This window comes from Halichoerus grypus, chromosome 4 (assembly GCF_964656455.1).
Source record: "Halichoerus grypus chromosome 4, mHalGry1.hap1.1, whole genome shotgun sequence".
Lineage (NCBI taxonomy): Eukaryota > Metazoa > Chordata > Mammalia > Carnivora > Phocidae > Halichoerus > Halichoerus grypus.
Genome location: NC_135715.1, coordinates 192,422,925 through 192,439,938, shown reverse-complemented (window position 1 = coordinate 192,439,938; position 17,014 = coordinate 192,422,925). Strand labels below are relative to the sequence as shown.

General features: G+C 60.6%; 1 long non-coding RNA gene across 2 annotated transcripts; it reads right to left on the bottom strand.

Annotated features, from left to right (window-relative positions):
• Positions 1 to 9,081: 9,081 nt before the first annotated feature.
• On the bottom strand, positions 9,082 to 16,395 carry LOC118551689 (uncharacterized). Of its 2 annotated transcripts, none has more exons than XR_004925197.2 (4): positions 16,299 to 16,395; positions 15,459 to 15,584; positions 10,496 to 10,692; positions 9,082 to 10,326 (listed from the first exon to the last, which is right to left on the bottom strand). It is a non-coding gene; the product is annotated as an uncharacterized LOC118551689 (long non-coding RNA). The 2 variants fall into 2 exon arrangements; XR_013446813.1 differs by having other exon boundaries at positions 9,082 to 9,520.
• Between the last annotated feature and the right edge of the window lie 619 nt (positions 16,396 to 17,014).

Here is a 17,014-nt window from a genome sequence, read left to right as displayed (position 1 = left end):
AGGTGGCACCCAGGAAAGGGACTTTGGGCTTGGCTGGTGACGTGCACCAAGGGTCCCTGGCTCCCTGGGAGATGATGAGCTCCTCCAGGGCAGGGCGCTTTGGTTCGTTCAGTGATGTACCTGGCGGGGACCGCGCCTGACACCAGGAAGTGTCTTGTCAGTCCCGACTCATGTCGGAGGAATGGCTGGCTCACGTGTCTGCAGGGCCGGGGTCTCCATCCCAAAGCCTCGGCTCTTGCCATTGCTCTGAGCACCCACCCTCCACAGGGAGGGGGCCACGGGCAGCAGAGGAGACTGGGGAGCCCCTCTGAGTGCCCAGCCCTCATTGGCCCCCGGAGGGCTTGGATGTGGCAGGGAGACTGGGCACAAGGCTCCCCCAGAGCGTCCTCTTCCTTTCCCGAGTGCCAAGGTTGTCACCTCTTCCTCTGGAGGCCACCTTGCTAGGACGAGAGGCAGCGTGGCCACGGGGAGCTTGGGAGCATGGGGCTCTTCCAACAGAGACCAACCCTTCCACGAGGGACTCCCAGGACGTGTCCTGGGGGCCCCGCTGGCAGCCATGGGCCAACCCCACCGTGCCAGCATCCTGCTGTCCCCCTTATCCAGTCCTCCGCCCGAGCAGAGCGAGACCGGCTCAGCTACCACCCACGCTTTCCCTGGATGCTCCAGGCACGCGGTTTCCGTGGAGAACGCACCGCCTTCCTTCTGATCCATTCACCACCCTTGTTGGAAGAGAAGCCCCTCTCCCACCCCCGCAGGTTTCGGAACCAGGGGGGTCTGGCTTGCTCCCAAGGCCGCTCCTCATCCGCACTTCTCCACACTTGAATGAATGAAGCCAGCAGTTCCTTGCGGCTCCTGCCATCTGGCCACGTCGCACCCCGTCCAATCGGACACCTTCCAGGTCTGCTCACCACGGCCTCCTCCCTGGGCCCTGGGGCACCTGCTTCTAGTCCTCCTCCGCACCCTGCCTCCTCCTGCCGCCCCAAAAGGCCGTCACACTTCTGAGAATGCTTGGCACCCCAGCCTCTTGGGGCCTGACCCCTGACCTCCAGCAACCTCACTTCTGTTCTGCTCTCCCTCCCTAGAACCTGCTGCCACCTGGGGATGCCCATCGCTGACGCGGCGCTCTGCCTGGGAAGCCGGGCCCTTACGGCTCACTGGTTGCTTCCTGTCTGTGGCCTCCTGCCTGGCCGGCATGTCCCCCTCACCCCGGCCACTCCTGCTCAGCCAAGCTTCATGTCTCTCTCCTCGGGTCCACTGGGAAAAATCATTCCAACCGTTTGCCTGGGAAAAATACCCACCAACTCTTGCGGTGGATTCCCCTTGTCATCCCTGCTGCCAGTAGCCCGGGTTACCCTTGAGCCGGTGGCCTCATGGCCACCCCTGAGGACCCAGCTACCCCTCTTCGATAGGTTGTCACAGACTCCGACGCTCCCCTACCTGCAGCCGCTGACCACTAGGCCCACTTCGCCATCTCAGACCTGGGCAGGTGGGCTTTGGGGGGATCTGGATCCTCTGCCTGGACCCTCACTGCAAGGGGTTAGGATGGAGGAAGATATATTAACATTTGGTCATACGAGGGAGCCACGGGTGTTTATTTAGTAAGGAATGGAACAGCCCGGGTCCGAGGTGAGCTGTTATCACACGACCGCAGGAAACATCTCTGTCCTTGTTTCTCTGCGCCCACGTGCGAAACTCTAGGCCCGGGAGCACAATTGCTGGCCTTATCTCTCCACACCCTCACTGCTGTCCCGTGGGCCTGGGAGCTGAGCTCTGGTCACAGGCGTCTGGAAGCTGGACTAGAAACTCTGCACGCACCAGCCCCGCGAGGCAGTGGGCCTTCTCCTGTGCACCGGGACCCCAGGGGGAAAACCAGACCCCAGGCCCATCCCTTGAGCATTTGGGGGAATACAGATTTATGCCACATGGAATTTGAAGCTAAGAAGTTACCGTTTAATGAGTCCCCGGCCAGTCCTGAGTGTGCAGCACAAACAGGGGAAGAACCGTGCCCGGGGCAGCTCCCGCAGCCCTGGCCCAGGGCTTCCCACGGCACGTGCCCGTGAACCTTCTGACTGTGAGCTCAGGCAGCGAGCATTTCCCCGGATGGGGCTGGTTAACACTCCTAAGAACTTCATCTACTGAAACAACCTGAAAGGAAAGATAACGCTTGAAATGAATAAGTGAGAAATGGATAAACTGAAATCCCAAGTAAAGAGCAAGATTTGAAGGGAACCAAAACAAAGTTCTAGAAATGATTATGTAGGTATTTGGAATGTAAACCTCATGTGACACTTAAAAAGCAAATCAGATTCAGCTGAAGAGAGAATTCATGAACTGGAAGATAGAATTGTCCCCCCCAAATTCCTGTTGAAGTCTTAACTCCCAGGACCTCAGATGGTGGCTGTATTTTTATACAGGGTCTTTAAAGGGTCAGTAAGTGAAAATGAGGTCCTTCGGGTGCGTCCTACTCACATAGGACTGGTGTCCTTATTGGGAGAGGGGATCAGGACACAGACACGCACAGAGGGACACTCACGTGAGGACCCAGGGACGGGACAGCCACCTGCGAGCCTAGGAGAGGGGCCTCGGGAGGAACCAGCCCTGCCGATGACAGCCTGGCCTGGCGGCCTCCGGCATCCAAGCCTCCGGGGACGGAGACCATTAATTTCTGCTGTTTAAGCTGCTGGGGCTGTGGTGCATTATGTGGCAGCCCTAGCAGACGACCGCAACAGATGCAAGGGAGAAAGAGGACGAGCTAGAAGAAAGGAATATGGTCACAGGGCTGGAGCGGAGTCTGGAAGGCCCAGAGGGAGCGCTGACGGCCGGGGGAGGGGAGGTGTGTGCAGAGGCGGCACCCACGGGTCTCCAGGAACGGATAACCAGGAATCCTCAGAGGCGCACGGGGTCCAGAGCAGAGCACGTAAACCTCAGTCCCCGCCCAGCACACCCCATGAGCCGCCCGGTGCGGCCCCCGCCCTCACCTCTCAGCCTTTCTCCCCCTTCCTTGTCCGCACGCGGGCATACAGGAGCGAGCACGGAGACGCGCTGCGCAGTGGTGTGCAGGACCACGGGAATCGGGCCTGTGGGGCTGCACGGCCTCCCGAGAGAGCCCCCTGCTGCGGCTGACATGGCAACAGGTCAGCCCACGCCGAGTCTGGGTGCGCGTGTGGGTCCGCGACGTGTTGCGGGTTTTATCGTCTCATCTCCAAGTGAATAAACGCAGTAGGCGATTTGCACCCCGACTCACTGCGGCACCCTAGCGCTTGCAGCTTCTCCTTCCTGGGCCTGCCGTGGGTTCCCCTCCCTGCGGACACGCCTCCCCCCTTCTCCCCTCGCTAACTGCTGGAGCAGGGGGGCCGCGTCCTGACAAGAAGAGGACCAGCCTTGCGTCTGTTACTGCTGTTAGGGTGCTGACAGCTCGGGGGGCACACAGGCCCATCCCTGGCCACCCTCCTGAGCCCCAGCCGCTCTGAGGGGCGCCCCCCTCAAAGACTAGTTCTCCACTGTGTCCTGTGCCCCCGGCCAGAGCAACAAAATCCTAGATCCCCCGGCCAGGAGCCGGGCCTGTTTGCCAGCAGTCCCTCGGGCACCACCCGCCCCGGGGCCCCGTGGAACTCGATGGAACTTTCAAAGCCCCTGTCCCTTGGTTCCCCAAAAGCAGGGCTTGTGAAGGACCCCATTCCCTCAGAGGGACACCCTCCAAGGCTGGCGACATGAGCCTTCCAGACACGGAGTTCTGGCTAAAGAGTCAGACTGATTCAGGGGGGAGATCTTGGCTTGCCGCCACGGCCCCAGCCCCCACGGGCCGCGGTGTGGGGCCCTCCGAGTACCGTGGGGTCCGGCGCAAATGCTGGGGGCAGGACAGCCCTGTGGAGGGCAGAGGTTTTTAATTATTTCGGCTTTGTAAAAAAAAAAAAAAATGCATACACATTACTGTGAGGAAATGGAACAAAATGAAAAAAATATCACTAGGAGGTGGGATTATGGTTGATAGTTATTTTCTTTTAAAAATATTTCTGTATTATCTATTTATTCAATAATAAATATACATGGCTTTCACAAGGGAAACAAATATTTTCCCCAAAGGCGTCTGTTTGTAGATGAGGTGACTTCCCAGCTCTGCTCCTCAGAAACACTGGGAAAGGTGTGGGAGGAGCCTCAGTCCTGCCTGGTGCCCCCTCCGCCACCACCCTGTAGCACTTCTCCGACAAGCCACACTCTTCCTGAAGTCGCCGTGGCCGGAGCCACGTGGTGCTGGGTGTTGTCCCACCACGTGGGCCTCACAGAGCTCCAGCCCCTGCTGCCCATGCCCCCAGCCCTCACCCCCTCTGCAGCCGACCACCCAGCCCACCACCTCCACAGGTCTGGAAACTCTAAGGGGTGGAGGTGAGCCCTGGCTGGTGTCTCTTGCTGCCACCTCTCGGGAGACTTGGGGGCTCCCCGTCTGGAGACACAGCTTAGGGCCTGGGTCAGGACCACACAGTGGCGGGAGGCGCCTGCACCCGGCCGGCCCTGAATTAGGTGCTCACTACACGTGCTTGTGATGGCCCCCGCCCTTCCTAGATGTGGGGCCTTGGGCTAATCCCACAACCCCGGGGCACGCACAGCCTCCCCTGTAAAGCTAAGCAAAGCTACTTTGGAGGGCTCAGCTGGCCTCAGGGTTGTGACTCTGTGCGGTGGCCCTGCGGACCCGTGGCTCTCAAGGCCACTGCCTTTCATGCAGGGACGTCTCAGGCCATAGGTCCCTGCAGAACAATTCCTTCATCTTGCTCTTGTGACTTTATCCCACTTGAAGGGGCACGTGAACAGGGCTTAGAGAAGGGAGGGGCTGCAGAGATCTAAGCCCCGGGCTGAGACTCCCGGAGGCCCCATCTTCTCAGGAAACATTCCCGCTGTGCTCACCGTGCCTTCCTGTGGGTCCTTCCCCATCTCCTGCCTTTTCTGGGCATCCCCATCTGTGGTGTGTCTTGTAGGGTCTGCGAAATTAGACTCACATGACTTCAGACCTGGGGTCTGTCCCTCACAAAGGGACTTCAGCCTCCTGTGATGAAACTGAGCATATCCACCTCAGCCCCCACCTGCCCTCAACCCCATCTGAGCAGATCCTGTGATGTCCTAACTCCCCCATCTGAGCAGGTCCTCTGATGCCCTAACTCCCCTATCTGAGCAGATCCTGTGATGCCCTAACTCCCCCATCTGAGCAGATCCTGTGATGCTCCCCTCCCCCAACTGAGCAGGTCCTGTGATGCTCCCCTCCCTCATCTGAGCAGATCCTGTGATGCCCTAACTCCCCCATCTGAGCAGATCCTGTGATGCCCTAACTCCCCCATCTGAGCAGATCCTGTGATGCCCTAACTCCCCCATCTGAGCAGATCCTGTGATGCTCCCCTCCCTCATCTGAGCAGATCCTGTGATGCCCTAACTCCCCCATCTGAGCAGATCCTGTGATGCCCTAACTCCCCCATCTGAGCAGATCCTGTGATGCCCTAACTCCCCCATCTGAGCAGATCCTGTGATGCTCCCCTCCCCCAACTGAGCAGATCCTGTGATGCTCCCCTCCCTCATCTGAGCAGGTCCTCTGATGCCCTAACTCCCCAATCTGAGCAGGTCTTGTGATGCTCCCCTCCCTCAACTGAACAGATCCTGTGATGCCCTAACTCCCCCATCTGAGCAGATCCTGTGATGCCCTAACTCCCCCATCTGAGCAGATCCTGTGATGCTCCCCTCCCCCAACTGAGCAGGTCCTGTGATGCTCCCCTCCCTCATCTGAGCAGATCCTGTGATGCCCTAACTCCCCCATCTGAGCGGATCCTGTGATGCTCCCCTCCCCCAACTGAGCAGGTCCTGTGATGCCCTAACTCCTCCATCTGAGCAGATCCTGTGATGCTCCCCTCCCTCACCTGAGCAGATCCTGTAATGCCCTCCCCTCCCTCATCTGAGCAGATCCTGTGATGCCCTCACTCCCCATCTGAGCAGGTCCTGTGATGCTCCCCTCCCCCCATTTGAGCAAGTCCTGTGATGCCCTCACCCCCCATCTGAGCAGATCTTGTGATGCTCCCCCCATCTGAGCAGGTCCTGTGATGCTCCCCTCTCCCAACTGAACAGATCCTGTGATGCCCTAACTCCCCCATCTGAGCAGGTCCTGTGATGCTCTCCCCATCTGAGCAGGTCCTATGATGCTCCCCCTATGTGAGCAAGTCCTATGATGCTCCCCTCATCTGAGCAGGTCCTGTGATGCTCCCCTCCCCCCATCTGAGCAGGTCCTGTGATGCTCCCCCCCATCTGAGCAGGTCCTGTGATGCTCCCCTCCCCCCATCTGAGCAGGTCCTGTAATGCCCTCACCCCCCATCTGAGCAGGTCCTGTGATGCTCCCCTCCCCCCATCTGAGCAGGTCCTGTGATGCCCTCACCCCCCATCTGAGCAGGTCCTGTGATGCTCCCCCCCATCTGAGCAAGTCCTATGATGCTCCCCCCATCTGAGCAAGTCCTGTGATGCTCCCCTCCCCCCATCTGAGCAGGTTCTGTGATGCTCCCCCCCATCTGAGCAAGTCCTGTGATGCTCCCCTTCCCCCATCTGAGCAGGTCCTGTGATGCTCCCCTCCCCCCATCTGAGCAGGTCCTGTGATGCTCCCCTCCCCCCATCTGAGCAGGTCCTGTGATGCTCCCCCCCATCTGAGCAGGTCCTGTGATGCTCCCCTCCCCCCATCTGAGCAGGTCCTGTGATGCCCTCACCCCCCATCTGAGCAGGTCCTGCCCATGCCCACGGCTGCCCTCCACCATCTGCGCACATCAGGTGATGCCGCGTGCTCTCCTCCCTCTGGATGCCTGCCGTGCCCTGGCCCGAGGCTCTGTCCGGCAGCACCTGTTCGGCTGGGGCTGTGAGGCGTCAGGGAGGAGCAGTCTGGTCATCGGCCCTGCGTTCTCCGCCCCCCGCCCGCAGCCCTGGGAGCTGCCCTGCAGACTCAGCACATTCACAGCTGAGTGCCTGCACGCGGCCGGCAGAATCTCCGTGCTGCTCGGGGCCCGGCCAAGGGCTCAGAGGCCGCTGCTTCCATCGCACGGTCTACTTCGTGGCCCACCCAGCTGCCTGTACTGGGGGTCTCAGGACCGGAGGGGGCCACTCAGGGTCAGGCCTGCCTTCCAGCCACACAGTCTCAGGCTTGGTGGCCCCAGGAGGGCCTGCTCCTGTGTGCTGATACCCTCCCTGAAGTGTGTGCAGACACCCACAGGCCTCTGTGTGTCCCCCGCCCCACCACACAGCATTCCTGTCCTGCGGAGGCCGGCCTCGCTCCTCCCCAGGTGGGAAATTGGCCCACGTCGGAAGCAGGAAGCTTCCCTGGAGCCTGCCCTTACTGTTCGTCTCTCGGGACCTACACCCTCCGGGGGCCGGCGGGCTGGCAGGTGCGGTGTAGTAGTGGGGGGCCAGAGGACGTGCAGTCTTCCCAGGCCCCTGCAGTCAGGCTGCTGGGGAGAACGAGCCAGCTCTCTACCAGCCCAGCCCACGCCTAGAGGGTCGGGGCAGCCTGGACAAGAAGTGCAGGGCTGGGCTTCGGGTCATTTCAGGTGCTTACTGATTCAGGCCGCTTCCTAGTGCCGAGCTCAGCCTCCAGTCCAAGCAGGAACCTTCACAGCCCTGCGGAGAGAAACTCACAATCCCACAGTCACTGTCCGCATGCCCGTCATCTCCATGGGCCCCTCTGGTGACTGGGCCCGAGTTCCTGAGAAATGACTGGCTGCTCACCACCGCTCACCACCGCTCACCACCGCCAACACTGCTCACCATCGCTCACCATCGCTCACCACTGCCATTGCTCACCACCGCCAACACTGCTCACCATCGTTCACCATCGCTCACCATCGCTCACCATTGCCAACACTGCTCACCGTCACTCACCATCACCAGCCTACGAACCCCTGCCAGCCACTGGGATTGCATGATGAAGCACCTCTTGATTTGCACTCCTGGGAAGAAGGCTTGCAGAGATGCAAAGGGAACACCCAGGTGCAGGGTCTGAGGAGCCCGGTGCGTTGTTCTCACCAGTTCTCTGTGTGCTTGGAGGCCCCTCTCCCCTCTAGGAGGGGAGTGTCCAGGTGACCCCCAATGGCCTTCCTGTTCTCCATGACACTTTCCTCCGGCAGCCAGGACAGTGGATCCTGGTGCTGACTGCAAGGCCATTCAACAAATACAGCCCGTCCCCCTGAGCATGGACATGGAGGTGCTGGCGGGACTCAGCACCGTCCGGATGTCCACACTCCCCCACCCTGCCTCAGCAAGCCCAGCACATGCATGTCATTTAACTTGTAAGGTTGTCCTAGGAATCTTAGTTGGGAAATGCATGGCCATGTCTTGAGCAGAACAGAATACTGAGTTGTTGGAAAGGCATTCACAGTCATGATTTGATGCTTATTCATGAGCTCTCTGAGTGGTGTGAGAGGGATGGGGTGGGGTACAGCAATTAAATGTCATTCCTTCTATTCTGGAATCTGAATTTCCCATTACTTATTTTTATGTGTTGCAAGCAGGGATCGCTAAGGGCAGTAGGAAGGTCTCCAGATTTTGAAGGGCAATAATCCCTCACATAGAGAGAATTCTAACATTTTAAAAGTGCTTTTATAGTGAAGTGCCACCTCTGTGTTCAGAATGATTCCATTTCGATAAAAAGCAAAACCCATACAGGGGAATATGTATGTATACTTTTTATGAACACAGAGAAAGTGAGCAAGGATAAGCAACAAGAAATAAACTTTGGTTATCTCTGGGGAGAAGTGTGGGAGGTAGGGGCAAGGACGTTGCTAACTTTTTCTTTATACACTTCTGTATTGTTTCAGTTTTGGGGATTTTAAAGATTCCATAAAATAGAAAGAAAGAAAGAAGAAAGAAAGAAAGAAAGAAAGAAAGAAAGAAAGAAAGAAAGAAAGAAAGAAAGAAAGAAAGAAAGAAAAAGGAAGGAAGGAAGGAAGGAAGGAAGAACAACAAAACCCCATATTTTCATCACCTTCTCTTTGGAGGGCTACAATTTTTTGCCCAGTGTTACAGGGAGAGGCAAAGCAGGTCATCTTCCTGTTCTTTGCTCATGGCATGTATCAAGGTCCTACTGTGTGCACATCACAAAGCAAGGCATCAGGGACATGCCCTGCCCTCAAGTGGCAGAGATGCCCGAGAGCCAGGGCTTTGTGCAGGGCTTTGCTGTCCCTGAGATGCCCTGTTCGGGCTCTTCTTTCTCCCAGACCACCTCACGATGTCTGGCACACAGCAAGAATTCGGTAGATGCTTTTTTTGAGAAGCCGTTTTACAGATTCACTTATTTATTCACTATGTATTTATTATTTTAGCAAACATTCACTGAGCTCCTGCTATACACCGTGCTGCAGGCCAGACCAGTAATGAAGAGCCTGCAAGCCAGAGACGGTGCCAGCCGTGCCGCGAGCTGAGGGGCCCCTGAGGGGGCATCTAAGTCTGGCCGGGGGTCTCAGAAGTTCTGAGGCAAGTGTCGTTCGAGGTGAGTTTTACAGCTAGAAGGAACCTGCCAGATGAAGAGGAAAGAACAGCACAGGCAGAAAGAACAGAATGTACGGAGGCTCAGAGGCACGTGTGACTGAGCAGAGCATCCGTGAAGATCCGCGTGGTTTGGCCCCAGAGAGGCCGGTAAAGACCACATCACGGAGATAGGTGGGTGCCGGGGGACTTTGGCCCTGGCCGCAAGGTGAGACATGAAGAAATCTGCCATCAGCAGCCCTGCCCCGAGAAGAGAAGCGTCTGAGTAAAAATGGCAGATGGACATGTGCACCTCCTTCCTTTTGCTCCCTTGGGAAGCCCAGTGAGGTGACAGCAAGGAGATTCTCAAAAGGCGTAAGCCCACAGCCATGAGGAATGTAGGAGACAGACCACAGCGACATTTCCAAAGCAGGAAGCGACCTGGGTAAGTCGTCCCTGAGAAAGTGGAGGCCGGGACATCGGGGAGTGAGTCACGGAAGCTTCCAGTTGCCCAGCACAACAGGCGAGAAGATATTTGCCTCGGGGCAGAGCCCTGGGCAAAGCAAAGACCCCTGAGGCTTGCGACGGCAGCCTCCCCGCTCCTTCTCTCCAGCAGCGTCCCAGCTCAACGCAGGCCGAGTCCGTCCCAGCTGCGGGGGCTCTGGCCACCCCGCTGCAGGTCCCTGTCGTGACCTGGCTCCCTACAGTGAAAAGCCCCTGCAGACGCCGGTTCTCCACTTCACGCCCACGGGGAGGAAGAGGCCAGCGTCGGAGGGTAACAAGTGTTGGTGGGGACCAGCACCCGCATGCGCGGCGGGCGCAGTACAAAATGGTGCCGGAACCACGGGAAGTGATCTGAGAGTCCCAAAATGATGAAACACAGACTTACCATGGGATCCGGCCACCCCGTTTCTAGGTATAGGCCCAAGAGAAAAGATAACACGTTCACACGAAAACTCATGCACGGACGTTTATAGCAGCATGTTCAAAATCGCCAAGAAGTGGAAACAACCCAAGGGCCCACCTGCTGATGCCTGAATTCACAGCATGTGGTCCGTCCACACAGCGGAGTATTATTCAGCCGCAAGAAAGGAATGATGTGCTCGTTCATGCTACCTCACGGAGGAATCTTGAAAACACGGTGCTCGGTGAGAGAAGCCGGACGCCTAAGGGCATGTACTGGATGATTCCATTTATATGGAATGTTAAAAACAAGGACATCTGTAGACAGAAAACAGTTTGGGGTTGCCTAGGGCTGGCTGGGGGGCAGAGAATGGGGGTGCTAGGGAAAGCACCCAGGGAGGGGGTGGATGCTCAGAGCACGGCACCTTTCCCTTTATCAGCTCCGCAGCCCTGCTGAGCAGGGCAGTCCAGGTGTTGAGTGGATGGACGGATGGACGACAAAAGGAATGAGCTCCCGTTTCGCAGGGAAGGGAACAGGTTCAGAAAACGCACAGGACTTACCCCAAGTTCCCTGGTGAGCCAGGGGTAGGAGAAAGAACTTTAAACTTGGCCATCTGGCTCCAAGCCGTGCCCACCGACCACTGCCCACCGCCCACCTGGATTAGGAGCAACCGAGCTGGGTTTGCGCAGCCTCACCTGGAGTGAACCCACCTTCCCTGGAGGTTGAGGTCTGCTTTGCAACACTGTTTTATTTTTCTAGAATTAAAAAGAAGTCCAGTGAAAGTGCATCTAATTGTGTGTGCTTTGTCAAGGGAGGAATTTATCAGCGCGTGAGGATGAGCGCACTTCCTCCGTGGGTCTGCTCCGTCCGTGGAGGTGAAAGGAGCTTTGTGCAGGTGGGTTAATGTCCCCGTTTCTGGTAGGACAGAAAGGAAGAGCTGGGTGCAAACACCCCACCTGGAGCTGGGGGTCCCCGGAGGAGCCCACGCGCCTTCCTACAGCCCAGATTCTATTTTAGTGGGGAGATTGCTGACGGTCGTGCCTGCCTGGTTTAGATCTGTGGCCCACGGAGCTCGGAAGTCAATGTGCACTTGAATAAAGGGGAAAACAAACCGTAAACCATTTCCCAAGTGCTGTCTTTGAGCAGAAGAGAAGGGCCTGGAAGTGCCCGCCACACTGGGAGCCACGGAGCACAGTTCTCACCGTCTTGCCTCCCTCGTGGTGCCCCTGCCTTCAGGTGAGTCACCCACCCGGCACTTTGGACTCACAGACCATGACCAAGCTGCAGCTCCGGGAAAACCCCCCTGGCAGGTGCACCAAATATTTGCCCGGGTGCAGAGCGGTGGGAGCGTCTCAGCCGTGACTTCACGTCTAATGACAGATCATTCCAGGCAAAGACAAGCACCTGTCTCTGTCCTGTGTCTGCGCCCACACCAGACGTTGCTGATCAGTCTGGGGGCGCTTCCCCTTGGGGTCTGAATGCAGCCTCGGCCCAGCACACAGGGCAGCCTCCCCAGGCGGGCCACGGGGCCATTCTGGCTCTAGAACAAGGCAGTTGGGAGCCCTTGTGCTAAGGGACATCTTGTGGGGCCTCTGCCCCTCCCCAATGCCCAGGGCCAGCCCTGCTCCTGCCGCTCCTCCACAGACCCAGGGATGATGGCGGAGCTGGGGGCACCCTTCGCTGCAAAACACCCCCTCCGGCCACCACACCCCAGGGACCACTAGCTGTGGGAAGAGGAGGAAGGGTCTTTTGGCTCCTCGGCTGCAGCCCAGGGCAGGTGTCCCCGGCCCCTCCTCCGCGGCCTTGTCCAGCCAGCTTCAGGGTCCTCTCCTGTCCAGTCCGCTCCAGCTCAAGGATCACACACGGTGCCTGCAGCATCTCCTGTGTTCTCAAAATCCAGTCGGATCTTCAGACGGTGGTAACCCCCGTGGGCATTCTGACTCCCTCCCGAGGACCTGAAGTGCCAAAGGCCGTCCAAGGGGAGACGGCCCAGGGCTGCCCAAGTCATGCTCAGAGGAGGCTGCCGGCCAGCCTCCCGCCTGCAGGGCCCTCATTAGCACAGACTCGTGACAGGAGGAGCAAACCCCTGATGGGCTGCGGCGGCCGCCCAGACAGAGTTGGGCGGTACGGACGTCCTGGCTGTCCCCGGCCTGCTGTGCTGGGCCCTCCCCGCCTGTCCCTCAGGGTAGCTGCCCGAGGCACCCGCTGGGAGAAGTGGGGTCCAGGGAGAGAAGCAGGTCCCGCCCCCCGGAAGGAAGAGCCCTGCAGTCTCTCCAGCGGGGCCTGGGCTGCCGGGGCCCCTGCCCTGGGCCACCACCCAGGGGCTGGAGAGACGAGTCCCAGAGACGGCTGCGCCTGGTGCTGTGGACTGAAGGTGCCCCGCCTCCGCCCCCCCCCACAGTCATATATTGAAGCCCTCACCTCAAAGTGATGGTGTTAGGAGGTGGGGACTTTGGGAGGTGTTTGGGGGGCCATGAGGCCATGAGGTGGGGCCCCAGGGTGGGATTTGTGCCCTCATAAGAAGAAGAGAAGCCAGAGTGCTCTCTCTCCCTCCCTCCCCACCGCAAGAGGAGGCAGTGAGCTCTCATCAGGGCTGGAATCTTCCAGCACCTTGACCTTGGACTCCCAGCTCCAGACCGGGAGACAAGCGCATGTTGTGTGAGCCCCAGTCTGTGGTGTTTGGTCCTGGCCGCCCTGGACCAGCAGGCAGGGGGAGCCAGGGAGGGCTCTGCCAGGGTCTGGAGGGCGATGAGGCCCCGGGACCTCACGAGCCTCTCTCCAGAGGACAGAGCTGCTTGCTTCCTCTGCTGAGGCCCTGCCTTAGGGACGCCAGCTCCAGCCCCAGCCCGTCTGGCGGGGAAGCCGGCTCCCTCCGGCTCTGCAGTCAGTGCCAGGCAGTAGGTCGTGTCTGCACCGGGCTTCTCCTTCCCGTCTGGGCCGAGGGAGATGCGGGCACGGGGCTCTGCTGCACGCCCAGCTCCCAGCCTGTGCTCACAGCCTCGCCAGCCGGCCCGGCAGGCTGACTGCAGGCCTGGGGTTCTGCCCCGAGCACAGGGCTCCAGGCCCGGACCTGAGCTCTCTCTCCTCTGGGTCTGGGCAGCCCCGGCTGGGCTCCCTGCCCTGGTCTTGTTCCCATGGCATCCGTGCCCATGGGCGTGACTCGCTGCTTTGCCTCTAGCAAGTTCCCGGGTCCCTGCCCCGCCCCGAGCAGTACCCAGCGCCCGGCACCCAGCGCTTAGCCAGACGCCCCACCCCACACACACTTCCCCGTCCTGCCAGACTCGACCAGCGGCGCGCAGCACAGCACAGGGCTGTGGCCGAGGTACAGCGACTCTGTGGGGCCTATGCCAGCATGAGAGCTGCCCCCTGACAGCCTTGGGCTGGCACGACTCACACCCCACCTTTCACGTGAGGGCACTGAAGGCCCAGACCACGATGTGCCACGTCCCGTGTCAGGTCCGGGGTTTGTCTGCTGGACCCCTCCTCCGCTCCATCTGGCTCCTTGGTGGAAATGTGGTGCTGGGGGCTGGGTGAATGGTGTGAAGGGAAGGAGGCCAGCACTGGGGTGGGGGTCGGGGCAGCAGGTCTGAGCTGGAGGAAGAAGACAGCACCCCGACATCCCTGCCCATGGCCGTGCCTGCTTGTTCAACCTGCTGTGGGCTCCACACGAGTGGCCAGGCAGGGGGCCAAGGCCAGGGGCCAGCCAGCCTCTCCGAGCCCAGCATCCCTGCAGGCGGATCTGGCATGGCTGCTGAGCCTGGGGGCTAAGTGCTGGGCCGGGTGGGGACCAGCGGGGAGACAGGCCTGGCGCTCGGGGCGGCGCAGGGCTTGGCCGGCCTACAGACCAGGAGACGCAGGAGCTGGTTGCAGCGAGTTCTCCTAAAGACAGACAGCCCTCCACACAGAGGGAGCCTGTTTCCAGGCCCTCGCGAGGGGGCACCCTGGGTCAGCACCCGGGCAGTGCGTGGACCCTGCGACACCCTGCTGGAAGGCCACCAGGGAAACGCACCTGTCCACACCAGTGTGCCCTTGCACTCACTTTGACCACGACCTGGGCAACATTCTCTGCTCTCCTGACTTCTCAGTGGGGCTCGGGGTGATCAAGGTGAATCAGACCTAGTGACGAGGCAGGGAGCCCTGGACACCCCTAAAGTGGGACCCATGCAGGGAACGGGGAGCAGGGAGCCCTTGGCTCCATGGAGTGGGGTGCTGAGGGGCCTCCAGGTGTCCCCAGGGGTCTGGAGGCTCAGAGCTATAGGGGCCTGGCTCGAGGAGCACCTGCAATGGCCCCTTTGCTGCCCTCTGCACGCCCCCAGCATCCTCACAATCCCTGTGTTGGGGGAAGATCTGGATGTATGGATTCTGACCCCCCTCCGGCCCCTCTGTAAACCCCAGGCTTCTGTCAGGAAGCCCGCCAACGACTCGAGGCCATTAGCTCCGGTGAGGCATGTGGGTCACGCACAGCCTCCTCCTGGGAGGCAGCCCAGTGCTCTCTCCTGGAACTTTTCCATGAGTTTCAGAGCGAGGCCTGAAGGTTCAAGGATGAGAGCTCCTCTACCTTAGAGCCCTGGGGCCGGCCCCCCCAGAGCTCGGCCTGCAGCAGGGTGCTTGGACACAGAGCTGGGAGCCGCTTCCCTCTCCTGGCCAGGCAGGACCCTGGGGCAGGATCTCATGGGCAGGACCCCTGGAGCAGGACCCCTGGAGCAGGACCCCAGTGCAATGGGGACAAGGCTGCTGGTTACTAGTTACTCAACATGGGAGCAAGACTGCAGAGCAGAACCTTCTAAGACCAAGCTGGAATGGGCTGGGGCATGTTTTTCTGGCCTCGGGGATGGGTGGAAGGGAGGATCATTCATTCAGATGTTGAGACCCAGTGGCCAGGCTCCAGGTGGCCCCAGGGATCTCCGGGGGTCTCACAGACCTGACATCCCCTTCCAGGCACACCCCTCCATGCCCCCACCCCACCCACACCAGCCCCTCCCATCCTCCAGAAACCTGAATCCGCGGGGAGGTCTAAGTAGGCCCCGCAGGAGTCCCTCCCCCTCCCCCAGCTGGCCCCAGGCAGGGCCACGGGCACAGCCACCTTTAGTCTGTGGAGGATCCTCCTGCTCGGCTCCTGCCTGTTGCCCACAGCAGGGAGGATGGGAATGCCCCCCTTGCTGAGCTGAGCCCTGGCCTGTCCTGTTTCAGCTGGGTCGCCGGCGATGCCCTGCAAGAGATAGGAGCACACAGGCCCACCCGTCACTCACCGAGGCGGAGAGCGTCCGCAGGCGGGGCGGGGGTGCCCCAGGACATCGCCGTCGGGAATGCTTCACGCAGAGGTCACCATGCGAGGACAGACCCTGCATGCGGGGCTGGGGGGGGTCCCTGTGGAGCTGCAGAGGGTGGCCAGGCGGCTGGGGGGGACATGCCTCATCCATGGTCTTAGTGCTCTCCCCCTGCTTCTTGGTCTCCCTTCTGGGGGGCACCCAAGGACTCCCGTACCTCCTCCCCTGCACAGGCTCCCGCGTTAGAGGGAGAGGCACCAGGCAGAAAGTGGCCCCGTGCGGGGAGTGTTGGGTGGCGCCCCTGGACCCTGCACCTTGGACCTCGCAGTCTGACTCAGCTTCCCCTCAGGATCCCAGCCCACCCCGAGAGCAGCGCCTTGCAGAGGGCCCGAGCTCCACACCCCACCCCGCCCATGCAGGGGGACAGGGACCCCCATCACTGCCCTCTCATCCTCCTGGCCTGGGCACCACATCCCAGATCCTTGCTCCCCCCGCCCCCCAACTCCTCATCCCTCCCTGCAGTCTGTTCTCCCGAGTGGAACCACCTTGGAGGAGAGCTGGTCTCGGCTGGCGCTTGCCAGGTGTCCCCAGGTCACCCCGCGGCCGTGGTCACGGGGTCCCTCACTCCCGCCCCCCCCCCCCCCGCGCCCGCCCACCTTGGCACACGCCGGGGAGACCTGCTGCATCCCAGGCTCCCAGCCTTGAGGGGACACGGGAAGCAGCCGCCCGCACTCGGCGGCCCGGGATGACGGCCCGAGACGGCACACAGGGCCAGGAGCGCGTGATGGGAACACGCCTTCCTGGAGGCGGGCGGGCGGTGGTGGGCAGGCGGCATGGGCTGGAGAAGCCAACGCTGGCCGGGGCTGGGCCGTCGTGGGGCGGGGGGAAGGCGGTCCTGCCTGGCGTGGGGCACAAGCTCCCCCAGCAGCCGTTTCCGGCGTCCGCATACGAGATGCCCGTGAGCCCACTCACTGCCCCTGTGTCCCCCGACCTCGGCAGCCTGTGTCTGGGTCCCACCCCTCTGCTCTGGGTCACCACCATGGGGTGCTGAACACCCACATGGCCCCCATCACGCGGCCCCTCGCTCGGCCCCATGGGAGGCGGAGGGGACAGGGCGGGGGGACGGGCTCCCGAGGAGTGGGGTGCTGGGGAGGGGCAACCGAGTGGGGACATGGGGACCCTCACAGGGATGCACAATTACGCTGAGCGTGGAGGCCAGTGGTCAGGGCTGCACCGAGTGCCGAGCGGCGTTGGGGAGTGGGGTCTGTGCGAGGCCTCGGCCGGATGGCAGAGCCGTACAGACTTGGGGGCCATGTGGGAGCAGTAGGAACCCCAAAGAAGATCGGGGAGGGCTGTGCTGGAGCGTCCTGGC